This window comes from Ceratotherium simum, chromosome 12 (genome assembly GCF_057802395.1).
Source record: "Ceratotherium simum simum isolate JZ-2026a chromosome 12, ASM5780239v1, whole genome shotgun sequence".
Lineage (NCBI taxonomy): Eukaryota > Metazoa > Chordata > Mammalia > Perissodactyla > Rhinocerotidae > Ceratotherium > Ceratotherium simum.
The window spans coordinates 48,690,920-48,711,597 of NC_141911.1; the positions used below are offsets into that span (position 1 = coordinate 48,690,920).

The window sequence follows — 20,678 nt, forward strand, 5'->3', positions numbered from 1 at the left end:
CTTTCAACATAAAGATCTCAGAGTATTTTAACACAAACCAAGATCTTTTAAAAAGTATAGGCTACTGTTTTCAAAAATTTAAATGCTGACTTCTTTTACTACACTTCATGAAACATTATTTTTTTTATTGTTTTATAAAATAAATGTTTGAGAAATTTAGCTACATACTTGTAACTTTCTTTGGTCTTGTTATGGACTGAATGTTTGCACACCCCATACCCTCGCCATTCATATGTTGAAATCCTAACTGCCAACATGATGGTACTTGGAGGTGGGACCTTTAGGAGGTGACTAGGTGATTAGAAATTAAGTTATAAGAAGAGAAGAGGAGCCAATATACAAAATAATCTAAGTACCTTCTTGAAAGAAAACAAACAGCATTCTGCACCTGATCATTGGGAGTCAAGATTAGGAACATATTTTGATAGGCATATTGGCCCAGAGCACAAAACCACATCAAGAGTCCTGGATATCAAATTACCGGAAAGCAATGGAAGTCTAAGCTGTTGAACTAGTCTCAGGATGAGGAGTTCAGGGTATTTGGAGGATAACTACCATATTCCTTGCATGAGGCTGATGCCAGAAGCCTTTCCAGATGACCTAGTGCATTGCTTGAGTTCTAAGAGTAATGGCTAAGTGTTATGGACTGAATGTTTGTGCCTCCCAAAATTCATGTTGAAATCCTAACCCCCAATGTGATGGTATTAGGATGGGGGGGCCTTTGGGAGGTGATTAGGTCACAAGAGTGAAGCTCTCATGAATGGGATTAACGCCCTCATAAAAGAGACCCCAAAGAATTCTCTTGTCCTTTCCAAGATGTGAGGACACAGGGAGAAGATAGATGTCTATAAACCTGGAGGCACGCCCTCACCAGATACTGAATCTATTGTACCTTGATCTTGGCTTTCTAGCCTCCAGAACTGTGAAAAATAAGTGTTTGTTCTTTAAGCCATCCAATATATGGTAGTTTGTTATAGCAGCTAGAGCAGATTAAGACAGGTGTTTATTTCTTTTTGCATTTCAGACTTTTCAGCCAGTATCATATTCCTTTTGTGAGATTCTGCCAAGAGCAAACACTTTTTTTTTTCTGAAACCGTATTTTCCCTTCTATAGATTTCTAGGTTAACATCTTTATCTTTCAGTCCATTAATGACACTACTCTACTGTCTTCTGGCTTCAGTCGCTGTTGGGCAGTAGCTTTTGGTCTGGTAGTTGATTCTTCAAAGGCAATTTAGTTTTTCTGACTATTTCTCATTGACTGTTTTCTTTGATGTTTTTGTTTTCTCTAATGGTCTGCATTTTCACTATGTTGTGTCTTGGCCTAGATTTCTTTCTTCTGATAGTGCTTGGAATTTTGTTGAAACTCTTGATTTTGTAGAATTGGTGGCTTTCTTAAGCTTTGGGATATATTCAGTCAATATATCTTCACATATTGTCTCTGTCACATTCTCTCTCATTTTCTTTCTGACACTGAAAGTAAATATATGTTGGATGGTTTTCTGTTCATTTCCTCAATAACTTATCTGTTTAAATTTTTTGAGGACCGGGACCAAGTTTTATTTTTCAAAAGAAAATTTGCCTTTGCTTTTCAAAAAGAAACTTACCTGAAAGAACTGTTGTTCTATAACCACAATACAGTAAACCTTTCACGTAGATAATGAGAGTGTAAATTGGGACTGCTAACTCTTGTGAGATATACAAAAATACAATTTCTCCAAAGGGGTTTTCCCTTCTCTTATACACAGTATACCCATGTGTTCTCAGTTTCGTAATTGGAGGCTCCCATTACACTTAGGTATATGCTGAACTTGGTCTTGTTTTACTCTGGGCTCATAAGGCCATATGTTTTGATATGAGAACCGGGAGTAGGATATTCTTGTTTCAAAATATTTTAAAGTATGTATGTATTGTTATAATGGAAACATATTTGTATTCTAATGTTAAATTTAGGTCAAGCTATAAAGCAGAAACTCTTTTACCAAATGTAATTTTTTTAGTTGGCTAAAAAAAAGAATAACTTGTCTCTTTACTTCCAAACCTTTTTCTATTTCCATGCATTATTGCATTAATGACAATAGAGCATAACCTGATGTGAAGATTATACTTTATGCTTAGAGCCCTCAGGATAGTGATATGATTAGATTGTCATGTTGGAAAAATAATGTTGGCTGCAGTGTGACATTTGCTGAAATGATACAGTAATAGAGGCAGTAGTTGAATACTTCTTGCTGAATAGTTTTGAGAGACCAGAGGTTCTCGAACCTAAGAATGTGACAGAATCACCTGGAGGCTTGGTAAATCCCTGATCATTGGGCCCTACTCCCAGAATTCTGATACAGTAGGTCTGAGATGAGACTCTATAGGTTGCATTTTTAACAAGTTCCCAAGTGCTGCTGTTCATTGTGGTAGAACATAGTGATGTGTGGGAAATTAATCTTAACCTAAACTAACTGAAGAATGTTGAAGGATGTGTCTAATCATAGGTGCTGTCAAGTAAATGCACTGTCAGAGGCAATCATAGGAAGTACTGCTAAAGAGTTATATAAAACAGGATATCAAAATAAGTTTAATGCATCTACTGATGCAAATTGAATAACTTCTGACTGTTTGCTGAAGGTTTAACTGTAGCTTTAATTCCAGATGAATAGTACTGAAAATCCATCATGACTTCATAGTTGCTTGTGGGCTATCTGTATACACGCAGCATGATTTCTTTCATCAATAATAAACTTAGCTAATTATATATTTATGAATTGACAGGTTCCCTTGTGTCTTGATTTCTTGTTTCCCCAGCAAATTCCATGGTATATTGCATCATAAAAGAGATTTTCCCACCTCCTCTCTTGCTATGTTCTCTCCCGCCAGTGTTGTGTCTCTCTTGTCTTTTTCTGTTTCTTTTCTCTGCATCCTCTGTTCTTTTCTACCTCAAACTACAGAGAGTTCTTGCACTGGCTCTGGTTACTTCTTGCAACTGTAGTAACAGTGCCCAATATGCTAACTTCATAAGAGTGAGGCAAGAAAATCCATAATGCCCTTCACTAACCTTTCTCCAAGGAGGATATAAAACCATTCCTTAATTCTCCAAAGCACAGGTCACATAATTATCATGGCGTTATGGAATACTTGGTGCTAAAAGGCATGAAGAGTACTACAAAGAGAAAAACTAACATTTAAAGCTGTAAGGTAAATATATAAACCCTCAGAGGTCAGGGGCAAAATCATCTGCAGAAATCCCTTACTTCAAGTTCCCAATCCAATTCTAGGCTAATGCACTGCCTCAAGTTTTGCCTTCTCTATCTACTTTTTCAGGAAGAACGTCTTCAGTTTTTTGCCCATTTTACACTGGTCTGAATTTTCCATTTTAGATCTATGCAGATCCTCTGTGACAGTCAAGCCTTGATGATTGTATGGGAGTAGAGGAAAGAAACGCAAAATTAAGATGACTGTGGTACATCAGAGATGTATTTACTGTGAAAGTAATGAAATATAAGGCTTTGGGTCCCTTCTTTCATGGGCATGTTCCAAGGTTTGGGGAGGAACCCCAGCAACGTGTCTATAAGTTTGTGTAATATTTCCAAAAAAATAAGACATTTTAACAGTAATTGGTTAAATCCACCATCACTTTCCACTCTGTCTTTTTCTCTCTATTACATTTCCTCTTAATGTATGTTGGTGGTGAAATGACTATAGGCCTTTTTTTTGGTGGGAGGATCCAGCTTTGGGGAAATTGAATAGGAGATACATTTAGTTCAAATACAGCCTCATGCTACTTACACGTGTATTTATCACTAGCTATCTCCATGTGGAAAAGACTTCTAGGAATGTTCCACCTCCCATTGTGCCAAGTCACCTAGAATTGTGCCATGAGGTGCACAAGAGGTATGAACTAGTGAAAGAGAAACAGATTTGAGATGAACAGAGTTAGAAAGTAGCCAGTGGAAAAATCTTCCAAGTATCAGAAAAATATGAAGATGTGTATAGTTCTCACTAATGAATAGCCAAATCTGAAGTTTTCATCTGCCAGGAATATACTTAGTATTGCAATGAATGAATTTAAAATTCAACATACATTGGGTTTTTTTTAATAAGAATCATGTGAAATTGAATTTTTTTTAGAATTCCTGTATTTTAGGGAACAGACTGGTAGCAGTACTAGAGAAATAAATGAAGACCACTTAAATGAGAATAAGCATGGGCTGTTCATTCAGAGATTGCTATAGCAAGGGAGTCAGCCAGCCACTCAAAGGCAAGCAGGGAGTGGGAAAGCTTTATAGTGGGAAAAGAAGACTTCAGGTATGCCCTGGTTGGAGGCTGTTGGCATTGGGAAACTGTAGGTAGGCTAAATAGAAGCAGAGCATCCTACGTGATTGATTAGGGGTACATAGTTGGCATTCTCCAGTTGGTCCTAAGTTGAAAGAGGCAGGTACAAATTAGAGGAGCTGTCAGGCAAGAATCAACACCCAGTTGTTTAGGGCCAAATGATATAGGGGTTATTGTTTAGCTTCCTAGACTGGTTGCCAGGGATAGTAGGCTGACTTCCTTGTCTGGTTACTGTAGATGGTAGGTTGGCTTCCTGGGCTGGTTACTGCAGATTATGGGTCAGAGTTCTATTTATATATTTTTATATATATATATATATATATATATATATATATATATATATATGTATACATGCTATATATATATAGTTTGGCTATTGTCATTCGGTATATTAAATCTCTTAGTACTGTAAAGAATCTTTATGTCTGAGCCTAAAGTCCCCTGTTTTGTGCATCCCAAAATATCTGAATACATCCATATCTGATCCATCTTGCCCTGATGACATCTGGCATTTTGGGATGGCGTTTATGGTATTCATTAACTTCTTTAAATTTGTAATTTGTTGTGATTACTTTCTCATTGGAAACAAACGCTATCTTTTATATCCAACTTTTATAGTCATAATTTTGTATAATGTTTCCTAAGAAGCCCAACTCCCAAATATAAAAGCCTCAGATCCAACTCTTTGGATCTATTTCTGCTCTAAGATTCTGACTTGTGCAACTAGGCCATTAGAGCTATTTATCCTTATGTGAATGACTGGGAAAGAAAGAAATTTGGGATCTGAATTCACAATTTTGATTTGAGCACCACGTCAGGTACTTTTTTGAGCATTAGATTCTGGATATCTATCAAAACGCTTGGTCCTGAATTGCATCACATTGGGAAACTGTGCAGATAGAAGCGAGCCTAGGACCAAGGTTTGAAGTTTGTCAACATTTAGAAGTTTGGTTGAGAAAAAAATTCATTTAAAAAGAGAGACAAGGTTGGTGAGAAAGGTCTGTACCCTCCCCGTATCTTGTTTGAATCAAACATTTCAATGGGTCTTTTCTGTACAAAGTTAAAATCAAGATCCTATTCAGGTGTGTTCAATAGAGTTCTAACTGCTCTGCATAATAATATAAAAAGATTTCTTTATTGTCTGCCTGGTAATAGGTAACATCTTTCAAATGTGATTGCCTGTAGGAGCTTTTTCCCCTTGATGTAGATTTGTATTCGCTGCCTGTGTAAATTGTTATTAGAAGCAATTGTATTCTCTCCAGAAGATTAGGAGCAGATACATAGGAAATGGGGCTTATCTTGAAAGTGTATTATTGGGGCACATAAGAGTTGACCAGACTGGTAATGTCAAACCACTCTGGACTTTTCTACTGTATTCCTTTCATGGCACTCCAGATTGAATAACTCAAGCTTTGCAAAATACTCTATTGTCGGCATTCACTTTTAGTGAGTTTTTTTTCTTCCCCCTGAAGGAAATGACCATTCCACCCACCCATCAAGTAAGACATGCTTACAATTCGGGACTATGATGCCTTGATGGGAGAAGCATTCGGTAATAAAGCAGTGTATATGAGAGTAGAAGCACTTGGTAATGAAGTAGGATATAAAAGGAGACTGCAAACAGATTTAGGGGTTTGAGGAAGGTTTCTCAGAGGAATTGACTTCCAAACTGAGAGTTTAGTTTAACAAGGAAAAAGAGATGGGTGAAGAGTGTGTGAACAACATTCCTAGCAGAGGCAATAGTACATATAAAATTCCACAGGCAAGCGTGATTACGGGGCTGTGCAAATGAGGATAGGGAAGGACAATGAATCCGAATCACAGAATTGGAAAATGCATTATCAAAAATTACAGCTGCCAAGCTGAGCAGGGTTAATATCAGAGAATCTCTGTAGGGATGTGACATGCTAAACTTGAGAATTTAAATTTCTCATTATAATGTCTTTTATTTTATTTTTGATATTGTTTAAATTATCTTGATTTATGAAATAACACTTCAAAGACTGTGATAATTTTGTTTGTCAAAAGATGTATTTGGTGTCAAATGAAAAACAAATCAAGACGTAGGTAAGGAAAGATTTTATTCCAAAAGATTATTGCAAGGGTCGGGTGGTGGAGGGACTATTGCAATAAAGAGAATGCACTGCATGAGATCTGCAAACATCTCAGAGATAAGGCAAAAAGGGTTTTTTTAAATAGAGAGGAGTTGAACAAAATTAGAAAGAATAGGTGTGGGGAAGTAGGATGAAAGGGTGATATGATCAGACAGTTGATCAGGGAATGTTTTTCCCTGAGGTCAGTTTATGTTGTGGAGGGGCTGTTGTGGAGGGGTTGTGTGTTGGCTCAGGGTTGGAGACAGGGGGTCAAAATTCAGGAACCTGGAGGAAGAAGAGAAACTTAACTAAAGTTTAGTTAAGTCAAAGTAGCAAGTATTTTATCTGGATTGGTCAGTGGGTCCAAACAATTCAACTAATCGTTTATGAGGCAAAGAATGGTAATTTGGAGGGTTTGTGTCTAGCCTTCTCATAGGTAAACAAGGGAAGTATTCATGAGTCTTGCCTAAGTCATATGGGGAAGAATGGTTCTTTGCTGTAATCCATTTCTAGAAAACAAACAGGCAGGGGATTTCTTTAATTGTAATGTTTTCCAGGATCACAGAGCTTGAGTAAAGTTCACATTGTCGTTGTCACGTGGGTGGGGGTAGGGAGGAGGAGACAGACAAATGTGAACAATGAAAATAGATTTTTATGAGGGCCAAAATTGGAAATGCTTATGTTTAGGTGAGAGACCAGGGCTGTGAATTTCAGAGAAATGATAGACTGACTAACTCAGCAGAATCACAGGACAGATTTACTGGTAGCATAGGATTCTACAATATAAAAAGAACGATTCTACAAAATGAAAAGAGATGTTTGGAAATGTAACCCTTCCAAACAATAAAATTGTGTTTAACAGGAAAACAAAGATGAAGTTTAAGATTTCATAGGTAAAACAAATATGGTCTATAAAAAGGAGCAGTGGAGGCCAGCCTGGCAGTGTAGTGGTTAAGTTCGTGTGCTCTGCTTTGGCTGCCTGGGGTTCACAGGTTCGGATCCCAGGCACAGACTTACGCACTGCTCATCAAGCCATGCTGTGGTGGCGTCCCACATAAAAAGTAGAGGAAGATGGGCACAGATGTTAGCCCAGGGCCAATCTTCCTCAGCAAAAAGAGGAGGATTGGCAGTGGATGTTAGCTCAGGGCTGATCTTCCTCACCAAAAAAAAAAAAGGGAGCAGTGTAAGGCCATGAGAATGGTTTTCTGAATGAAGACAAGTGTGTTGAATGGGTTATCTGATTAGACATTGAGTTTGTCAAGTACGTCTGTCAGGATAGGCAAGGATAAGCTGAGGTAGCCAACAGCCCCAGTATCTTAGTGACTTAAAATAATAAAGGTTTATTTCCTGCTTCATGTCGTGTTTATTACAGTTTAGCAGGGAAGCTCTGTCTGTACATCCACTCAGGTACACAGGCTAATGGAGAAGCAGCTCTCAGCAAAAGTTTTGGTTAGTGGGTAAGAAAGGAATATTCCTGCTCAGAGGTGACACAAATCACTTGACTGTATAAACTGTGAGTTTTCAAGTGGCCCCACTCCATATAAGAGAACCAAAAGTACAATCCTATAAAGAAGGAAAAAAGCTGGAGATATTTGGTGAACAGCATTAATGTCTACTAGAGTGCCCCAAACTTTCAGTTTACTCTCATCCTGCAGTCAGAACATAAGCAGATCACTTTCCAAGTGAGAGAAGCCAATTCTGTCTTAGTCAGGGCATCAAGCTCAAAGTCCAGGATCTCTTTATAAGGTGGGATTATTTCTGTGTTAGGAGGTGGTGGTCAGAAGTCTCTAACATAAATCAGAACGTGGCTTATTTTCATCCAAAGACCTCTGCACCAAAATAACAAGTATTCTGCTGGCACTCATCTGATATATGGAGCTAAAACAGGGAGAGAATATCCACAATATACATTCAGAAAGGAGAGTAATGGGAGACACACAGCAACAAATGTTCTTTACTAATCTCATCGGGGAGAACTGATTAGTGTTCCTCCTTGAGAGGAGTATCACGGTCCATGGCTTTCCAGAGCCCTAGACTCAGTTCTCTGGAGAAGATTCTTCTTTTTTCCTTTCTCCCACTTGGCCACATCTGAAGTGGAAATGAGATAATATGCCTTCCTGGATATGGGGCAGCTGTCTCAGCCAGCTTCATGCCTGCAGAATTTTAGGAGTGTGAGGACCATGTCAAGTCTCAAATAGTCACAACTGTTTTTTCGTCCAGGCCAGCGCTATCCAATAAAATATAATACAGCCCACTTACACAATTTTATAGTATTACACATTTTTAAAAGTTTAAAAGAAACATATGAAATTAATTGTACTCTATTTTATTTAACCCAAATATGTAAAATATTATATTTCACATTTAGTCATTATAAGATAATTATTAATGAGATATTTTAGGTATCTCATATTTAGAGATATTTTACTTTCTTCTTTTTTATATTAAGACTTCAATGTTGAGTGTGTATTTTACACTTATAGCACATCTCAATTCTGATGCTAAATTTTGAATGGCTATGAAAGAAAATGTCATACTTCTGAACCATAAAGTGGTGTTTAACAGAAAAATATTTGACATGCATCAGAACTTAAATTTAAACTAATCAAAATAAAATTTAAAATTCATTTCTTCAGTCACACTAACCATGTTTCAAATACTCCATAACCCCAATGGCTGGTGGCTACCATACTGAAGGGTGCACATTCAAGTCCAAAGTTTCTTTGATAGTACAACTTTCTTGAACCTGTAGTGTTCTTACTTATTTGAGTTATTCATTTTAAGGTTCTGATAGTCACACCCACAGTCCATTGTTAAACATGCCTTTCTCTCACTTCTTTCCCTTGGCTTAATCTTGTAAATATTATCTAAGAGAGTACGCCCCTATTTTCTTTTCACTGGGCCATTTTGTCCAAGAGAAAAGGTTTGCAGCGTGGCACCTCAATCCTTTTAGAGGCTTTAACAAGATTTATGGCAGCCATAATGTTCATTTGTCTTGCAACAAGGATGTATTCTAATTAGCCTTTATCACTTAAAGTTCTTCTTAGTTTTGTCTTTTACCAATTGGTGATGAGAAACAGCTGTCTCTTCCAACCCCACAAGTTTCTGAATTTCTGGATTCTTTTTATTCTCTTTCCTTGTGCTTGCTACCATGCATTATTTTCTGAGATCATATCATTTCTTGAAGTAATCTGTCAACTATAGCCAACACATACTGCTAGCATTTTGTTTCCCAACCTCTTTTCCAGACCTATAAGTTCATAAAATACATTTCTTATCATATAATTGTAGCAGGTGAGAATTTAACTACTTTGCTACTGCATAATATGTACTGCCATCCTTTCTGCTTACCATAACTGCTTCTCACCACCTGCAGCCGGCTCATAAGCCAATACTACATATAGTAATTCACCTGTCTTCTTTTGTACATTACATAACCATTTCTACATTACTCAGTGGCAGAATAGGTTAACTTATGCTGTATTATCAACACACCCATATCTCAGTAGCTTAAAACAACAAAAGTTTAGATTTCACTCATGCTACTAGTCCTTGACAAGTCTGCTTATGCATTCAATTTTTCCTAACCATTTAGGAATCTAGACTGAAGCAGTAACCACCATCTCAAATATTTCTTGCTGCCATATCAGTCAGAAAGAATACTCTAGAAGATCTCAAACCAGCAATTAAATTCTCTGACTAGGAAGTGACGTAGATCACTTTTGCTCACAACTCTTTGTCAGAACAAAGAGGCCTCACCTGTAATCCTAACACATGCCCAGAAGGAGAAGAACCAGAAATACTTGGGGTTAACATTAATGACAATCATGGGAATCATGACAATAGAGTTCAGGACAGAGAAGATACTATAAGATAGATGTCTATGGCCTCGATTCTTATGGGAAAATGATTAGGAGGATAGACATTAGTGGAATAGACTAGAGGAGATGAACTTCAAAACCATGATGGTCTTTTACATAAGAATAAAGAAGTAATGGTTTGGAGGTGGCACTGAGTAACAAAGATAACGCTGACTCCTTCCTCATCTCAACACTCTCCTGCCCTGGTTATTCTGATGGCGTGGGGGAATAAGTGCTCTCTACTAAAGAGGGCCTTTAATGTAAGTGACATCTTTAGGGGATTTCTAAGATTCAATTAGGAAAGAATATGGAGACATTTTTATGCTACAAGCTTTATTAAGTTATTTGAAATAGAAAGGAAGTTTCAAAAGACACAATGGGGTAGAGTTTGGATGAAGGGCATAAGTGGAATAATTTAAGCTGTGGAAGGAAGAACACATGGGCCACTATATTTTTGTTCAGTGCTTATGCATAAGAAATACGGATGAAATTAGCTCATTCTAGGGTTCCAAATAATAGTGGTGGAATGAAAGTAAACAAATTATAAAGGTCACAAAATTCATACAAAGTTCCTGACCATGGTTCCTGACTCCTTTGAGGAGATCAAACTATAGGGTCCCAGTATTAACCTCGTTTATTATTTTTAGGGTGGGGATAACTCAAACTCTCCCTTTTTGTAAGCCCACTAAAGGCTTAATGACCTCATCCATCTTATTGAACTCATCCATCGGGGAATCATTTTCTATCAAGTAGGCACCCGAATTCAATCAATATTTCATGACAATTCAAGAGTAACCTCCAACAGGAAGCTTTCCCTCACTTCACCAGTCTGGGAATGATGGCCCTCTATGCTTTAGCAGGTATATGGGCCTACATAACTAGTCCCTTGCTTTCACTTGTGCTGCTGTTCAGTCTGCTGTCAACACTGCAGCCATTTTAGCGGCCTCTGACTTCTGACTGCAGAAGTCAGAATGCCACATCTCTATTCAAAACTCTGTGATGGCTCCCATTTATTTATTTATGTGAGAAAGATTGGCCCTGACCTAACACCTGTTGCCAATCTTTCTCTTTTTGCTTGAGGAAGAGTGGCCCTGAGCCAGCATCTGTGCCCATCTTCCTCTATTTTGCATGGGAACGCCTCCACAGCATGGCTTGATGGGTTGCATAGGTCCGCACTTGGGATCCAAACCTGCAAACCTGGGCCGCTGAAGCGGAGCACACTGAACTTAACCGCTATGCCAGGCAGCCAGCCCCTACTCCTGTTTTAATGCAAGTAAATGCCGAAGGCCTCACAGTTGCCCTCAGGTTTTTACATGATTTCATCTCCTTTTTTTCTTCCTCCCCTTGTTCATTCTGCTTCAGTTACCATGACTTTATTTTTCAGTATATTCACTAGGTGGGCTCATGCCTTAGGGATTTTGCTCTGGCTTCTTCCTTGTCTTATAATACTCTCTCCTGAGATATCTATATAGCTAACTACATCATGCTCTTCAAGTCTTTGTTAAAACTATCCTTATCAAATAAATCCTACAAAGACAGTCTAAATTGCCACCTTTACAATCTGGCCACCTTTACTCTGCTCTATTTTTCCCATTGTGCTTATCAACTTCTCCCATACAATATAATTATCTTCTTTTATTGTGTTAATGTTTTATTGTCTGTTTTTCTCACTATGATAGAAGCTCCTCAATGGCAGTTATTCATGTATTTTTGCCCTTTTTTCTTCACTGATGTATCTTAGGAACCTGTAAGAGTGGTACCCACTTAACAGTTACTTGTGGAATGAATTATGCTATTTTAACATCTGTTTACTTTTTTGTCTTCCCAACCAGACTTGGTCTAAGAACAAGACTTAAACCTTATTGACCTTAGTTTTCAGCTAAGGGTCCAAAGATCAGGAAAGAAATGATGCCAAGAAGACCTGATATGGTGTGCAATGTACATGACACACTTGCTGTTTTGCATATTTGGAAAAGAGATTTTTATAAAGCATAATATTTTTAAAGCAATGTACCAATTTCTATCTTTCAGTAAAATTGAAACCTAAGCTATTTTTATAAAGCTGAAAGTGTAATTTATCTTTTATTTCAGATAGAGATGTTACACAAGAAACAACACAGTTGAATTGCCCAATTTACCTTCAGTTATCTACATGTGCAAGGCAGGTTGTATTTGTCAAATTAGCTGCACAAATTTGTAATCTCGCTTTAATGTATTTGTTTTCATTGCTTTGTGTACCTACTCAAGTGTCTAAAATAATGTGCACTAGAATCGTTTTCAGAAAATCCTAATGTAGATACTTAACTTAATCACATATATATTCTTTTTTTGTTAATGAGGAAGATCAGCCCTGAGCTAACATCTATTGCCAATCCTCCTCCTTTTTTTCCCCCAAAGCCCCAGTAGATAGTTGTATGTCATAGCTGCACATCATTCTAGTTGCTGCATGTGGGACGTGGCCTCAGCATGGCCGGAGAAGTGGTGCATCAGTGCGCGCCTAGGATCTGAACCCCGGGCCGCCAGTAGCGGAGCGCGCGCACTTAACTGCTAAGCCATGGAGCCAGCCCCAATCACACATATATATTCTGAGTGAACACTGATTTCCTTTCCCTCTTCCTCCCTTCCTTCCTTCTTTTTTGCCTGCCTTCCTTCCTTCCTCTCTTCCTTCCCTTCCTTCTTTCCTTCCCTTCGCTTCTTTCCTTCTTTCTTTCTTTCTTTCTCTCCTTTCTTTATCTCTTTTTCTTTCTTTTGATCCACACAAACATGGTCAATTGATTTTTGACAAAGAAACAAAAGCAATTCAAGAGAGAAAGGATGGTCTTTTAAATAAATGATAATGGAATAGCTGAACTTTCATATGCAAAAAAAAAAAAAGAAATTTAACCTATATCTCAAACCTCATACAAAATTAATTCAAATAAGATTATAAACCTAAATATAGAATACAAATTTATAAAACTTTTAGCAGAAAACACAGCAGAAAATCTTTGTGATGTTGGGTTAGGCTAAGTGTTTTTAGATACAATAGCTAAAGGATTCTATATATAAAAGAGAAATTGCACTGTGAAAGATTCTGTTAAGAGAATTAAAATATTAAAATACAGACTAGGAAGAAATATTTGCAAATCACGTATCTTATAAATGACTTGTATCTAGAATATATAAAGAAGTCTCAAAACTCAACAATAAGAAAATAAAATAACCAAATAAAATAATTGTCAGATTTGACCATAAACTTCACCAGAGAAGATATACAGATGGAAAATAAACATATAAGCATATAAGCAAATAAGCTTAATATCATTATTCATTAAGGAAATAAATTACAACCATACTAAGATATCCATTAGAACAAGGGGGGAAAACCGACAGTACCAAGTGCTAAGTGCAGAAAAGAATTCAGAACGGGAAATCTCATATATAACTGGTCATTATACAAATTTAAACAGCCATTATGAAAAAGAATGTGGTAGTTTCTTATAAACTTAAACATATACTATGCATTCCAACCATCTCACTCCTAGATATTTATCCAAGGGAAATGAAATCTATGTTCACACAGATATCTGTATGTATATAACAGCTTTACTCAAATAACCAACAACTGGAAACAACACAAATGCCCTTCACCTGGGGAATGGATAAACAAATGGGGGTACATCCATAATGAAATGCTACTTGGTAATAGAATGGAACAAGCTATTAATACACAAAATAAATTATCCATAGTCATAGATTACAGGTGTTTTTCAGAAAACATAAGAATGACTTTCAAATCTCCTCATAGGATCAAGGATATCTTCTAAGACACTGATCTGGACATGGAATTCTATGAATTAATGAATATAAAGGGTCACAATACACTCAACACTGTATAACTCTTTGGTGAAGTAATAATTATTTTAATCTTTAGTTTAAAAAAGCAGAAATAGATATTGAAATTTTTAGCTTTCTCCAGAACAGAGAATGCTGTTCCCTTATATAATGGACCACAGGTGCTTAGAGAGAGCTAACTCAACCAGCAAATTCATATTAATTTGGAAACTTATTTGGATCTAAGCTAAGGATATTTCTTAATTAAAGGCTTAACTAGCATTCCACATTAAATCAGTCTCTTATTTATTTGAATAGCACAAGCAAGTAGACAAAATTTAATTCTGTCCATAAAATTAAACAATAGTGTAGCTAAACATGCAAACTAAGCACCCCACCCACGTTATACATCAGAATTGGCTGGTACCTGTAGTTAGTCTCTCCAACTGCCATCCAGAATATAATCAACAACCATAATAGTAATAATATCCATCCTTAAAAGCCCCTAGATCTCTTCCTTCTTAGACATAGAATTACTCAATTGTATCCTCATCAATAGAACAGGAGAAGGAAACATCCAGTGTCGACAAGGTATCAGGTTCTGTGTAAGAGGGATTGACGTCATCTGACATAATCTATAGAACATCTTTATGCAGGAAATTTATTCTCTATTTTTAAAATATGGAAATTGAAGTTCACAGAGTTTATCTTATCCAAAGTCAAATAGCTAGTAAGTGTTGGAGCTTAAAATCTACACGGTAGTTTGCTCATATCTCAGAGACCACCCCCCTCCAACTTGCAGACTCTGAAGAATATATGCTCAATGTCTCAGCAAATTGATTTGGTTAATTTCATGTAACCCAGTGGGGAAGGGCAGCAGAGTGGGTTGATAGAAACTTCTGACAACCTAGGTATGAATTTATAATGAGAAAATCAGTTTAGCAATTTTTAGCTCAATTGCATTGGTAAAATTTAGGCATAGCTTATCTAATCTACAGAAATATTATGTATACATAAATATATATTTTTCAAGATAGAACACTTTCAAACACTGTCTAATTTCAAGCCAACTACTTTTCAATTCATTGGATGAATTTCAATGAAAAGTTTGAGTAATTATGAGTAATTAACACTAAAACTTATTTAATTTTAGAAAGTATTCTATTTTTTAAATCTTGTTTCACCACACATTGCTGATGTCTGTCTCTTTTTCATGATGAGAGACTGAACCGGCTGCCAAGACAAAGAAGAAGAGAGATTACAGAAAGAAAAAAAGAGTTTTACAGTCTTATAAACAGCATTTATAAGCCTGAATTTTAACATTACAATGGAGTAATTACCTATTGGGAAAGGAAAGGAGTAATAAAATATGTCAAGTGATAACTCTAAGTTATTACATCTCCTTTTAAGAGTCTATATAGTCTCGTTTAGCTAGTTTAATTTTTTATGTAGCTCTTCACAACTGAAGGCTAAATCAACCTCTACTTGCAGACTCAAGGCTATTTAAGAAGGCTGTTTGAATTGAGGCACAGTAAGACACCTAATATCTCTAGGTCCACCACAAAGTTGAGATATTTTCATTGACCATGACTACATTTAGCTCTTTCTTTAACTTAACAAAAGTGACAAGGGCTGGATACAAAACCATGGATACGAAAGATCCTTTTCCCATAAGGGTCAGAACTTTTATAATAAAACAATATTTGATGAGAATTATGTACCTGTCACTGTAACAATTGTGCTAAATATATTACTTTATTCAATATTTACATAAACATTGTAGGTATGTGCTTTTTCTAAATAGGAATTGTGATTTATTGTTTATGACACATTAAACATTAAAATAGTGCTTTACAAACAATCGAGGTTTACAACAGGCATTTGAAAACTGGTTATTCCAAGTTTTTATTGATATAGGTCAAATCATTTCTCACATCATGTTTTCCATAATCTCTCTGCCATCTATGCTGAAGTGCCTGGGCTTCAAATGTACAAACCAAGGAATGCAATCACGAGTATGTTTCTGTCCATTTGTTCCAGTGTGCTGAGACATGGGATGGGAATGTTTAAAGTCTTTAAACACTTTAAGTACTCCCCAGAGACTTGTAAACAGATAATATTTGCTCCATGGAGTTTCTTTGGACCGTGTGTACCTTGTCAGAAGAGGTATACAGTGTTCTTCAGCAATTCTTCGAGCATTCCTACAACGGTGAATTGACCTGAAAACTGCTCTTGGTCATCCTCTTGACATTCACTTATTTATTCTTCCTCACGAGAGGCCACACCGTGGGCACTCAAATTCCTTGTGCCCTCTGGAGCAGCTAGGTGGCACTGAATAAAGGAATTGAAAATTTAACTGCAGGTTGGGTAAAAAAGCCTTTTTGGAAACGTTTGCCATATTGGATCAGTTAGCCAGGACTCCAGCAATTTGTCATATGCTTCTGTGTATACTATGTCATCTTTATCAAGACTTCTTCCCATGCAGCACTTCACCCAAAAGAATGAGTGAGTGTGTGAGGCGGTTAACAAAGAAGGAGAAAAGTTCATTTGAAATGGCAGTTAAAACATTTCGAGGAAATACTGTTAACAGGCTGCTGATACTGCTGGAGATTCCTACAACTTCAGAATCTTCTATGTCAATTCTATTGATAGTATTGAATAATCTCTCAATGAAGTGTGCTAGACAATCAACTTGTGATCCTCCATAGGGGAAGATGGGTCCAAGAAGGGCAGCTAACCGGGCAAGGCCCTGCAGAGAATCTTGTGCCATATTTGAATCTCCTCTGATTTTTCCATGTACTATGAGAAAAAGCTTCATAACACTACTGTCCAGAATAGTCTCGCGCCAGGATTCTGTTGGCTCTAAAAGTGCATTTTGTGAAGATTCAAAAGTAGCCAAATAATGTCTGCCCAAATTTGGTGTAAGAAAGTCCCAGCTCAAGATTTGATTTGCAGTGCAAGGTAAGACTGAAATACCAAAGCCATCTGAACATAGAGGTTTTCCCTCCTAATGAACTCCTGCAGAACTTCTACAGTTAACATGAAGATTTGATGAAGGTCTTCTTGAAAGAAAGAAGTTTTGCAGTTACCATGGAATTCCAGGCTCAGTCTAACTAAATAGTCCAGTTAGACTGGAACAGGCCATAGTTGCACAGTGGGCTTGCCACTACTTATCAACCAGCTGACTTCATGAAAAACTCTTTTGCAGTCAATTGATTTATCTAATGATCCTCATTTTACAATTGCTGCTACTGCTAATAGAATCTGTTCCCAAACATACATACTCTTGCAGGTTAGGCCTCTGTAAAACATAGTTTAAAAGGAATGTTCACAGTAACTCGATGCTTTTTCCAAGAGAAGCCCGTCTCCGACTACCGCTGCCATTATGGCTGTGGCCACTGGAAAGAGGCCATCGTCCACTTATTTGTTTCTGTCGATTTTTTTTTCATCCAATGACCTTGCTCTAGCACCACAAAGAGGTTAGTCCCTCTCAGAAGACACCTTAGGCAGGTGGCAGCTAATCACCTATCACAATTTTCACAAACTTTCCTCACCTCCCTTCAAGTGTTACTTCCAAAGCGTAAAATACCAAAACGCTTGCAAGCTGCAAAATTACCTTTTGTCTCTGCGTGATAGGGCAATCTAGAGATTTGGGACTAGAGAGACCTACTTGGTGGGAGGGGCAATCCAAATTTAGGAATTAGATTTCCTGAATGATAAGAATACGTGCTCTGCACGCTGGCTTTGTCCATTATTGACCACGGAAGGGGGCGCCATCAGCACCGCGGCCACATTCTCCAGCAGAGGGCTCACTTGCCAGGGCCGCAGGGCCACAGCCCTGACGTCTCTTCAGTGACGCGCCCCGCGCTGCATTATGGGAGCGGACGCCGGCAGGCCCGTCGCCGCAGCCCCCCGGGGCTTCACAGCCCCGTCCACGCCAGCGTCGCGACCCCGCGGGCCTGGCCTGGCCACCGGGTTCTGGGTGGCGGGGGAGGGGACAGTCCAGGGCCATGCCAGGACAGATCGGTTGGCCTAGACGGCGAGCGGTATGTATATCCAGTTTATTTCTAAGGAAATTGAAGATTAGGTGGATGAAATCATTTGCTCTGGGAAGTCCGTGTTAGAACTTGAATTCCAACCTGAAATATGCTTGACTCCAGACCCTGGGTTCCTTGACTTCTCTTTCTCAAATACAGTCCACCTCACCTTAAAAAGTGGACACTTTTTAACATAAGATTTTGAGGATTTTCTTCAAATGCCCCTTTTACATTTAGCCATGCTTTCCAAATGTGTAAGTCTCTGATTTCACAGATAAAGGATATTTTCAAGATTATCAATAACTCCACACGATTGTTAATTGGATGAATGATATTTTAAAGATTAGCAATAACTCCACACAGGATTGTTAATTGGATGAATGAATCTCTTCCAATCCCATCTTTTCACTGATGAGACAACTAGTAGCTATAAAGAATTGAAAATCATATTCCACGTTCACACAGTACACGATGGAAGCAAAATTTAGAACCTAAATTTCTTGCCTCAACTGGCTCTATTCCAGTAAACTTTATTAATGAACAACAACAAAAAGATAATACAAATACAGATAAATATAATAATCAAAGCATATTACTTAATTTAGTTAAAAAATAATGATTGTATAAAGTAAGTGTGAATCAGGAAGTGGGTGACATATCTCTACTTTGACTTAAAAAAGTGCTTCACAGCTTATGACATTGGGAGATGCATAGAGAATAACATTGCTATGGCTCAGTGAGGTAACCTGACCTAGGCTGCTTGCAGGTAGAGGAGACTACTCCAGGGCGCCACCGGATGAAGCAACTGGATACCTAAGCGGTACTTACCCACCCCAGGGGCTCAGAGGGTCAGTACGTCAGCACACCTGTAATCAGGCCGATACAGATTCAACATTCCTTTTGTATAGGCACACCATTTATTAAAATATTAAAATTCGCCTACTCCCCTTGGTAAATAGCCAGTTCCCCAAACGCCCTGAGTGCCCGTCCTACCAAGCAGGTCTCTAGTCCCAAATCTCTAGATGGCCCTATCATACATAAACAAAAGGTAAATCCCAGCCAGCAGGATGCCTCGAGGGCTCCATTTCCTTGCCAGGCCTCTGCCTGTGACCCAGCACTGTGTCCTGCTGCACTGGTTAGACAGTGCAGTCTTTTTAACTGTTTAATTTTTTTCCTAGAAACATTTGATTACTTATTTACTTTGAATTCCCGTTAGACATTCTAAGATAATGAAATGTTACTTGAAGTTATTAGCTAGCCATTAATATCTCTTAATAATACAGTAATGTAGTTATAAAATATGATGCATAAGATTTTTTAGTCAAGTATTACAATAGAATTACTACGTGTATAATTAGTGGTGGGAAGCACAACATGTTTTAAACTACAGGCTACAGAGCTAGACAGATCTAGGTTTGAATATTGCTTCTATCCTTAGCTAACTCCATGGAGGATGAAAGCCCTCTTATATTCTATTGCTTTATTTATGATATGGGGATAATAATCTTAAATGCCCCTTTCTTCGCCCCTACACCCCTGTCACCTAATGGATCCTGCACCAGTGGATGACTATGTGATATCTAACATTTTAAATCCGAATAGAATCTTACTATGTATTTTCCCTTTATTTTTAACTTAACATTTTTTTTCAGCATTTAAAATTTCTCTCAATGGAAGTGTAATATTATAGATATCTCTCCGATAAATTCAGCTGACAGTATTCTTTATAGAACATTTCAGAAGAAACTTCATGATCTTTAAAAGCTCAGATTCCTCAAAATATGAGCTTGATGTATTTAGCAGACCATGTATTTTCTTCTTTAAATCAAATCTATTGTGCTAAACAAAAAGGGGAATAAAATGATGCGTGTTTGATTAGATGTGGATAGTCTTCTATTGGAATCTTTTTTGTAGATACTTTCCATGGATTGTTATTCTGAATAATGTTAGGATAAAACTAGTGATATTGTATCCAATGGAGAAAGTGATAAATAGATCAAGTTTTACCTTGGTATGTTACCTATTTCTATAAATACGAATAATAAAATGTAATGCCTATAAATTTGGGGGGGGAAAGCTGACATTCATGAAATGCCTCTTTTTATTTAAAATTATGTTATGTTAACATATACCATAGCAAAGGACATGAAGTTTTAATTACTAAGATGTTTTTGTTTTAAATGTTATATGGTCAAAAAATATCTGTAGTCTCCCGATAAAGTATGATAAATATTTGGCATTTTCAGAGTATGAGCTGATAAAATTGCTCACACACTATAAAAAATTATTTAAGTTTAAAAAGTATGTCTTTAAAGAATTAAAAATCACAAACAAGAAGACAAAAAGCAGAAAGAACAGAGATGGCAATATGAACTGTATAGATGAGAAAAGATTGCATTTGTAGAGAGTTTATTAAAGGAAAGCAAATGAATAATACAAAACTACAAAAGGGATTTTTAAAATCATTTTTAAATGGACTTAAGAGAAGTTAAGTTTAATGAAGTTTTAAAATCTACACTTGTTCTGGGTTAAATAAAACCAAAATTGGAATTTTC

At 37.2% G+C, this 20,678-nt stretch overlaps 1 pseudogene; it reads right to left on the reverse strand.

Annotated features, from left to right (window-relative positions):
- Positions 1 to 16,016: 16,016 nt before the first annotated feature.
- Positions 16,017 to 18,098, reverse strand: LOC101408545 (exportin-4 pseudogene; annotated as a pseudogene).
- Between the last annotated feature and the right edge of the window lie 2,580 nt (positions 18,099 to 20,678).